Genomic DNA, 8,970 nt, shown 5'->3' on the forward strand with positions numbered 1-8,970 from the left:
AACATACAGAGTAAAGATAAGGAGCTGGAGCAGAATTTATTATGCTTCAGCTGAAGTAAAAACAACAACAACAACAACAACCAGGGGTAGCAATCCTGATCACAGACAAATCAAAAGCAAAATAGACTTAATTAAAAGCAAGATACCACAGAAAATGAAGTAATATCAATACTAAACATATAGGCACCAAATGGTATAGCATCCAATTTCTTAAAGGAGAATTTAAATGAATTATGAGAGAAAACAGAAAACTATACTAGTGGGGTACTTCAACTTTCTCCTCTCAGAACTTGATAAATCCAACAACAACAACAACAACAAAACAACAGGAAAGAAACTAAGGATGAAAATAGAATATTAGAAAAGTTAGATAAGACATACCTTTTGAGAAACTGAATGGGAACAGAAAGAAATATACCTTTTTTTTCTCAGCAGCATGTGGCACCTATAGAAAAACTGACCATGCATTAAGGTATAAAAACCTCAAAATTAAATGTAGAAAGGCAGAAATAGTAAGTGTATTCTTTTCAGATCATAATGCAATAAAAAGTACATTCAACAAAGGGCAGAGGGAAGATAGTTTAAAAATTAATTAGAAGCCAAATAGTCTAATCCTAAAAGAACAAATTATAGAAACAACCAATAATTTCATTGAAGAGAATGAAAAAAAATGAGACAACATCCCAAATTTATGGTATACAGCCAAAGCAGTACTTAGGGGAAAATTTTTTCTCTAAATTCTTACATCAACAAAACAGAGAAAGAGCAGATCAATGAATTGGGTGTGCAACTGAAAAAAAAAACTAGAAAAAGAACAAATTAAAAATCCTCAACTGGGCACAAAATTGGAAATCCTGACAATCAAAGGTGAGATTAATAAAATCGAAAGTTAAAAAATAAACTATTGAGCTAATAAAATTAGAGCTAGTTTTATGAGGAAAAAAAACCCAATGAGATAGATAAGCCATTGGTTAATTTTTTTTTTTATGAACAATGGACTTTATTTAATCATTTCTGCATTTACAGCTGGAACTCTGGGAATTCAAAATTAACATCTTTGCCTGTCAGCTTCTTATAAACGCCAGAAAATGTTTCTACCTTGTGCTCCACATTGTTCTGCTGTGCTTTATCCAAATGGACCTTTATGAGTCTGCTGCCATCTAGTTTCGCACGGATTGTCTTGCCAACAATTTCACTTGGAAAGACAAGGTCTTCAAGGATTGCATCATGCACAGCAGTTAGAGTACAGCTTCTGGGATGCTTTTGCTTATTTTTTGTACGGCTTTTTCTTGTTGGCTTAGGAAGAATTCTCCTTGAGCAATAAAGACCACATGTTTGCCACTGAATTTTTTCTCCAATTCACGAACTAGTCGTACTTGGATCTTCTGAAAAGATTTTAGCTGAGGAACTGGAACAAAAATGATGATAGCTTTTCTGCCACCACCAACTTCAATTTCCTTAGCTGCTGTGATATTCAGCTCTCTTAATTGAGCCTTTAAGTCAGAGTTCATCTCCAACTCCAATAGAGCCTGTGAAATGCCAGACTTGAACTCGTCAGGCTTCTCGCCATTGGGCTTCACGATCTTGGCACTGGAGCTGAACATGGCACCACCTTGATGAGCGCTGGCCTAGGAAGAAGCATTGGTTAATTTTTGATTTAAAAAAAAGAAAGAAGAAAACTAAATATCTATATCAAAAATGAAAAGGGTGAAATCATCACTGATGAAGAAGAAATTAAAACAATCATTAGGAAATATTTTGCCCAATTATATGCCAATAAATCAGACAATTTGAGCAAAATCAATGAATTTTTATGACAGCATCAATTACCTAGATTAACAGATCAGGAAATAGAATGCCTAAATTACTCCAACTTGGAAAAATAAATTGAACAAGTCATTAATTCCCTTAGGAAAAAATCCTCAGGGCCAGATGGGTTCACAAGTTAATTCTACCAAACATTTAAAGAACAAATGATTCCAATACTATATAAACTGTGTAGAAAAATAGATGGAGTCCTAACAAACTCCTTTTATGGCACAAATGTGGTGCTGATACCTAAACCAGAAAAAGCTAAAACAAAGAAAATTATAGACAAATTTCCCTAATGAATGTTGATACAAAAAATTTTGAACAAAATACTAGCAAGGCAATTACAGCAATATATCACAAAGATTATACACTATGACCAGGTAGGATTTATACAAGAATTGCAGGGTTGGTTCAACATTATTGAATCATATTAATTGACCATATCAACAAAACCAACAGAAATCATAAGATTATCTCAATAGATGCTGAAAAAATTTAGGATTAAACACAGATTCAGATTAAAAAACAGTAGAGAGCATAGGGATCAAAGGGAGTGTTCCTTAAAATGATAAGTAGCATCTATTTAAGACCATCAGCAAGCATTGTCTGTAATGGTGATAAGCTAGATCGGGGGGAAGCAAGGGTGCCCATTATCACCACTATTTTCCTATATAGTACTAGAAATGTTGGCTGTGGCAATAAGAGAAAAAAAAAAGAAATCAAAGAAATTAGAATAGGGAATGAGAAAACAAAACTATTGCTCTTTGCAGATGATATGATGGTATACTTAGAGTAACCTAGAGAATCAACTAAAAAATTACTTGAAATAATTAACAACTTTAGCAAAGTTGCAGGACATAAGATAAACTCACATAAATCATCAGCACTTCTTTATATGACCAACAAAGCCCAGCAGCAAGAGATAGAAAGAAATTCCACTTAAAATAATTGTAAACAATATAAAATACTTGGGAGCCTACCTGCCAAGATAAACCCGGGAACTATATGAACACAATTACAAAACACTTTTCACACCAATATGATCAGATCTAAACAATTGTAAAAATACCAATTGCTTATGGGTAGACCAAGCCACTATAATAAAAATGACAGTTCTGTCTAAGTTAATTTACTTATTCAGTGCCATATCAAACTACCAAAAATTATTTTATAGAGCTAGAAAAATAACAACAAAATTTATCTGGAAGAATAAAAGGTCAGGATTATCAAGGGAATTAATGAAAAAATACAAAGGAAGATGGTCTAACAATACCAGATTTCAAACTATATTATAAAGCGGCAATCATCAAAATAATCTGGTATTGGCTAAGAAATAGAGTGATGCATCAGTGGAATAGATTAGGTACATAAGACACAGTAGTAAATTACCATATTAACTTAGTGTACGATAAAGCCAAAGACCTCAGTCTTTGGGATTAGAACTCACTATTTGACAAAAACTGCTGGGGAAACTGGAAAACAATAAGGCACAAACTAGGTATAGACCAGTATCTCACACCATATACCAAGATAAGGTCAAAGTGGGTACATGATTTAAACATAAAGGGCTAACCAAAAACAAATTAGAAATGCAAGGAATACCGGGGACAGCTAGGTGGCGCAGTGAGTAGAGCACCAGCCCCGGAGTCAGGAGAACCTGAGTTCAAATCTGGCCTCGGACACTTGACACACTTACTAGCTGTGTGACCTTGGGCAAGTCACAAGTCACTAAACTCTAATTTCCCTCCCTTCCCCCCTCCAAAAAAATGAAAAAAAAAAAAAAGAAAAGCAAGGAATGGTCAACCTGTCAGATCTATGGAGAAGGGAAGAATTCATGACCAAACAAGAGACAGAGAGCATTATAAAATGTAAAACAGATAATTTTAATCATATTAAATCAAAAGCTTTTGAAGAAACAAAGCCAATGAATCAAAGATTAGAAGGAAAGCAGAAAACTAGTAAACAATCTTTACAACAACTGTCTCTGATAAAGGCCTCATTTCTCAAATACATAGAGAACTGAGTCAAATTTATAAGAATAAAAGCCATCCCCCAATTGATAAAATGGTCAGAGGATATGAACAGGCAGTTTTCAAATCAAGAAATCAAAGCTATCTATAAACATATGATTGTTGTTGTGTTTCTCTTTTGTTCTTGAAGAAGACCATGATGCCAGGGAGATGATGACATGACTTGCAGTTGGTTTTGATTTGAGTGAGAGAAGGCTGTGCAAGGTCACTAGCCTCACTTTCTCCTCCAGAGCCATATGGGTCCAGTGGCCTAATATTCATCGGGATGATTGGAGATGGCCCAGGATGCAATGGGAGACCCTGGCCCTCATAGGCTAAGGCCTTTTCAAGTTCTCAATTTGAGTGAGGTAACGCTCAGTCAGTGAACAGGTCTTTGTAAGAATCCACTCAAAATCCTCTTTAATTAAAAAAATCATACTGGGAGAGGAAGACCCTCAGGGTTGCTGACCAAAAGAGAAACAGTTACTATTTACATTCACTAAATACAAATTAAAGCAACTCTGAGGTACCATCTCACACTGATCAGATTGGCTAATGTGACGAAAAAGGAAAATGATCAATGTTGGGGAGGATGTGAGAAAACTAGGATACTAATGCACTGTTGGTGGAGTTGTGAATTGATCTAACCATTCTGGAGAGCAATTTGGAACTGTGTCCAAAGGGTAACAAACTGTGCGTACCCTTTGATCCAGTAATACTACGAGGTCTGTATCCCGAGGATATCATAAAAAAGGGAAAAGGACCTGCATGTGCAAAAATATTTCTAGCAACCCTTTTCATAATGGCAAAATATCAGAAACTGAGGCAATGCCCATCATTTGGGGAATGGCTGAACAAACTGTGGTATGTGAATGTAATAGATACTGTTGTGCAATAAGATATGATGAAAAGACAGATTTCAGAAACACCTAGAAAGACTTATACTAATGATACAAAGTGAAATGAACAGAGCCAGGAAAACATTACACATGGTATCAGCAGCATTGTGTGACGATCAACTATGAATGACTCAGCTCTTCTCAGCAACACAACGGACTCATGAAGGAAAATGCAATCCACATCCAGATAAAGAACCTATGATGTTCTGAATGCAGATGAGAGCATACTTTTTTCATTTACTTTATTCTTTTTCGTGTTTTTTTCTTTTGATCTGTTTTTTCTTTCACAACTGTGACTAATATGGAAATATGTTTTACATGATAGCACATGTATAACCTCTATCGAATTGCCCCCCCTTTTTTTTCAGAAGAGGCGAGGGAAGGGGGGGATGGAGAAAAATTTGGAACTCAAAATCTTGTAAAAATGAATGCTAAAAATTGTCTTGACATGTAATTGGGAAAAATAAAATATTACTGAATTGAAAAAATGTAATTAGGATATATTTTAAAAATAAACAAAAATGTAATACAAAAATTGAAAAAGCAGCTCATCAAAATTAACCAGTACATCAGCCAGAGCTTATAGGAGGTATAATGCTACACATCCACAGCCCCCCACTTCTGTTGGGAGGATGTTGAAGCAGGCCATCTTTCCTCTTCATAATTATAATCAAAGCTTTAGTTTTGATTTTTTTCTTTCCATTTTCACTGTTTTAGTTATATTGTTTTTCTGGATCTGTTTGCTTTACTTTGCATAAATTCGTATTGGTTTAAAATTTTTTTAAATTATAAACTTAATAGTCATCAATAAACACATTAAAAATTCTTCTAGGGAGGGGAAGAAAATTTGGAACTCAAAAGCTTGTGGAACTGAGTGTTGTAAACTAAAAATAAAAATTAAATTTAAAAAATGGTTCTTCTTGTGCCCTCTTATTTTTGTTTTCCTCTGTGTATTTTTATTAGATATTTTTGTTTATCTTTTGCTGCCTCATTTTTCTATGTCATTTTTTCCATAGAAAGATTCTATCTTTTCTATTCTGACTATTGTCTTTATCAAAAGATCATAGTTTCATAGATTTAGACCTGGAAGGAATCTCTGTGGTCATATTTTTTCCAGTTCCTTCATTTCAAAGATGATGAATCTAAGGATCAAAGAAATTCAGTGACTTGTTTAAGGAAGCACAGGTGGTAAGTGGCAAGGCCAGGTTTTGAGCTCAAGAGCCTTCTCTTCTTCATGCTGTCAGGGATGACTTTCCTATGCGATGGTTCTCATTGGTGTGCGTGTTAGCATTTGCATCAACTCCCAATATCCCTTTCCCCTTCTTCCTCTCTCACAGCTGAAATGGAAATGGGCATGAACTCAGAATGGAGATTGGATCCCCCCTAACAAAATATACCTAAATACAGCTTTGTTTTAAATAAACATAAGCTCCATGTGGAAAGTTTAACTTTCACAGTAACACAATGGAACCTTGCAGTTCCTGAAGTTTTGAGAGGAGAGTGTTTGCATTGCATTTGTATTATTCATAAACTATATTGAGGTCTCTCCCCACAAATCTGATCTTCGTCCAGAAATATAGAGAGATTTAGTGAAGGTACCCTCCATATTTCTTATTTTCGCATTTAATTGGGATATATAAGGCTGCCATATTTGATAGAACTCTGGACAAAGATCAGATTTGTGGGGAGAGAACTCATAGAAAGAACATTGGACTCGGAATCAAAAAATCTGGATCTTCTCAAGCTTTATTACTTATTACCTATCTGACCTTGAGTTTCTTTCTGTATGTCTCCTTTCTCTCATGTATAAAATGAACTAAATGAATTCTAAGGTTCTTTCCAACTCTAAATACTGTAATTCTATATGTGTTTTCAGTTTGATAGGTCTAGGTACAAAAGCACTGGTTGACAGATGAGGAAAGGAGGTATTACCCAGGGCACTTGGATCAGAGTGAGTTTAGTGGAATGAGCTCTGCTCTTGAAACTATTCCTAGGTTTGCCAGTAATTCATCATGTCATCTTGGAAGGCAATTGAACTTTTCTGCACCTCAGCTTGCCCATTTTAAAGAAGGGGATGGAATTTGTCCCACCCGTATCATAAGGACATAAGAAGAATTTAATGGGAACATAGTTGTGAAGATAGCTTTAAAACCGATTGGTTATATTTATTATGTACTTAAAAAACAAGCTTAGAGTGATTCATGGTTTCATTTTCTTTATTCTTTGTATATGAAAAAGTTCATATAACACATGAGTTTATTAGGTCCTTGTTAGCAAAAAAACCCAATTAGTTAAAAAAACAGAACCAAAAATCCCTGATAATTTCTTTCTTAAACTGCTTAGACACTCAGTTGGCTTTTATGGAACTAAAGAGTTGAGTTAGATGCTTTGTGATTAGGAGGTTCTGTTGAAAATGATCAGATCTCCTTTTATGAACCATAAAACTATCCTGTTCAGTGGTATGACCTCAATAGGTTTATATTAATGGGTGCTTCCCTTGCCTCCTCACTACCCCTACAGGCTTGGCTGTGTCTGCAACATGGTATACAGTACTGAAATAAGCTTCAGAGCACAGAAAAGTAAATGGGGTTGCTATAGTACCATGCCAATGTTGTTATATATGAAAGTGGGAAGAATGAAGCTACTTCTTCCATTCCCACCCTTTTCTTCCTTTGCCAAATAAACAAGTATGAAAGGAGTCTTTCTGTCATCATCTTGAATATTATGTGCCTTTACTTACATCGAACTGAAGTCTCCCTTCCAAGGCAACCTGGCATCTCCTGAATAACTCTAAATATTGGAGAGTGTTGACTCTTAGGGCACAAGGGATGGTTAATAGATTGGAACTATGGAAATGGACAGAACTTGAGGTCACCTAGTCCCATCCCCTCATTTTACAAGTGGGGAAACTGAGAATGAGAAAGGGTAAATGATTTGACCAATACACAAAAGTAAGTCAGGGGAATCAGGGGGCTTACAACCCAAACTTTCTGCTGTCACTCCAAGGTTATTGCCATTGCACTCCTTCATTAACCAGGCTTCTGTCCCATTCTTCCCATGGTCCTTGTGATCTGCTCTACTTTATGGGCCCTGGGGGTGATAACTATAGTAATAATAACACAATAAAACAATAGTAAGGGCTAATATTTATATAGAACTTTATGGGGCACAAATTACTTTGGAATCTGCCATTTCATTTCACAAGAATCCTGTGATTTGCCACAGTGTTATTATTCTCATAAAATCGAGTCTTAGAGAGGTATAGTGATTTGCCTAGAATCACAAAGCTAGTTTGGTGGCCAAATTTGGACTTAAATTAGGTCTGAAAGGGAGCTTAAAAGTCAGCTAGTCCAACTCCCTAGTTTTACAGATGAGAGAATTGAGGATTAAAGATGTTAAATGACTTACCCAAGGTCATAAAGTGTGTAAATGAATGAATTGGAACTCGAATCTAGACACTTCATCATGAAACACAAAACTGTTTCCACCGCAGGAGAGAGTGACTGCTCAGGCCTCATTTCACCTGGTGATGCTGTGTAGGATTTTGGGTGATCTAAAGGCATGTTACAGCCAGTGGCAATTTTTGTATTCTATTTTGTCATCCAATGTAGCTATCCCTCTTGGCTCAAAATTACCACATTTGCCTAAAGTCACTCACCTGTGCTTTCTTTTTATGGATGCTATTTGTCCACAGTCAGGAGGTCATATATGGTCCAGTCACCAAGTACATCTGGACACCATGACTTTTTTACACCCATAGTATCCAGAACCGAGGGAGGGAACTTTTAGGGATAGCCAGAAGAACTTTGTGCTCTTTGGTGCTAAGTTTTTCATCTAATAATTTATTTCCTGTCCTCCCCGGTAGAATATATCTAAGTAAGAATCAAAAGATACCGGGGGTGGGGGTGGTGGAGCCAAGATGGCAGCTGGAAAGCAGGGACTTGTGTGAGCTCCCTGCCAAGTCCCTCCAAAAACTTATAAAAAATGGCTCTGAACAAATTCTAGAACTGCAGAACCCACAAAATAGCAGAGGGAAGCAGGGCTCCATCCCAGGACAGACTGGATGGTTGCTGGGTGAGGTCTATCACACACGGAGCTGGGAGTGGAGGGGAGTGGAGGGGAGTGGAGGGGAGAAGAGCCCAGCGTGGGCGGTGGCAGGACCAACCAGACCAGGAGCCAGGCAGAACAGGCCCCAGCACCCTGAATCAGTGAGCTGTGGCAGTTACCAGACTTCTCAACCCACAAATACT

At 36.5% G+C, this 8,970-nt stretch overlaps 1 pseudogene; it reads right to left on the bottom strand.

Annotated features, from left to right (window-relative positions):
* Window positions 1–975: 975 nt before the first annotated feature.
* On the bottom strand, window positions 976–1,604 carry LOC118843860 (annotated as a pseudogene).
* Window positions 1,605–8,970: the final 7,366 nt, after the last annotated feature.

The sequence above is a fragment of the Trichosurus vulpecula genome, chromosome 3 (assembly GCF_011100635.1).
Source record: "Trichosurus vulpecula isolate mTriVul1 chromosome 3, mTriVul1.pri, whole genome shotgun sequence".
Taxonomy (NCBI): Eukaryota; Metazoa; Chordata; class Mammalia; order Diprotodontia; family Phalangeridae; genus Trichosurus; species Trichosurus vulpecula.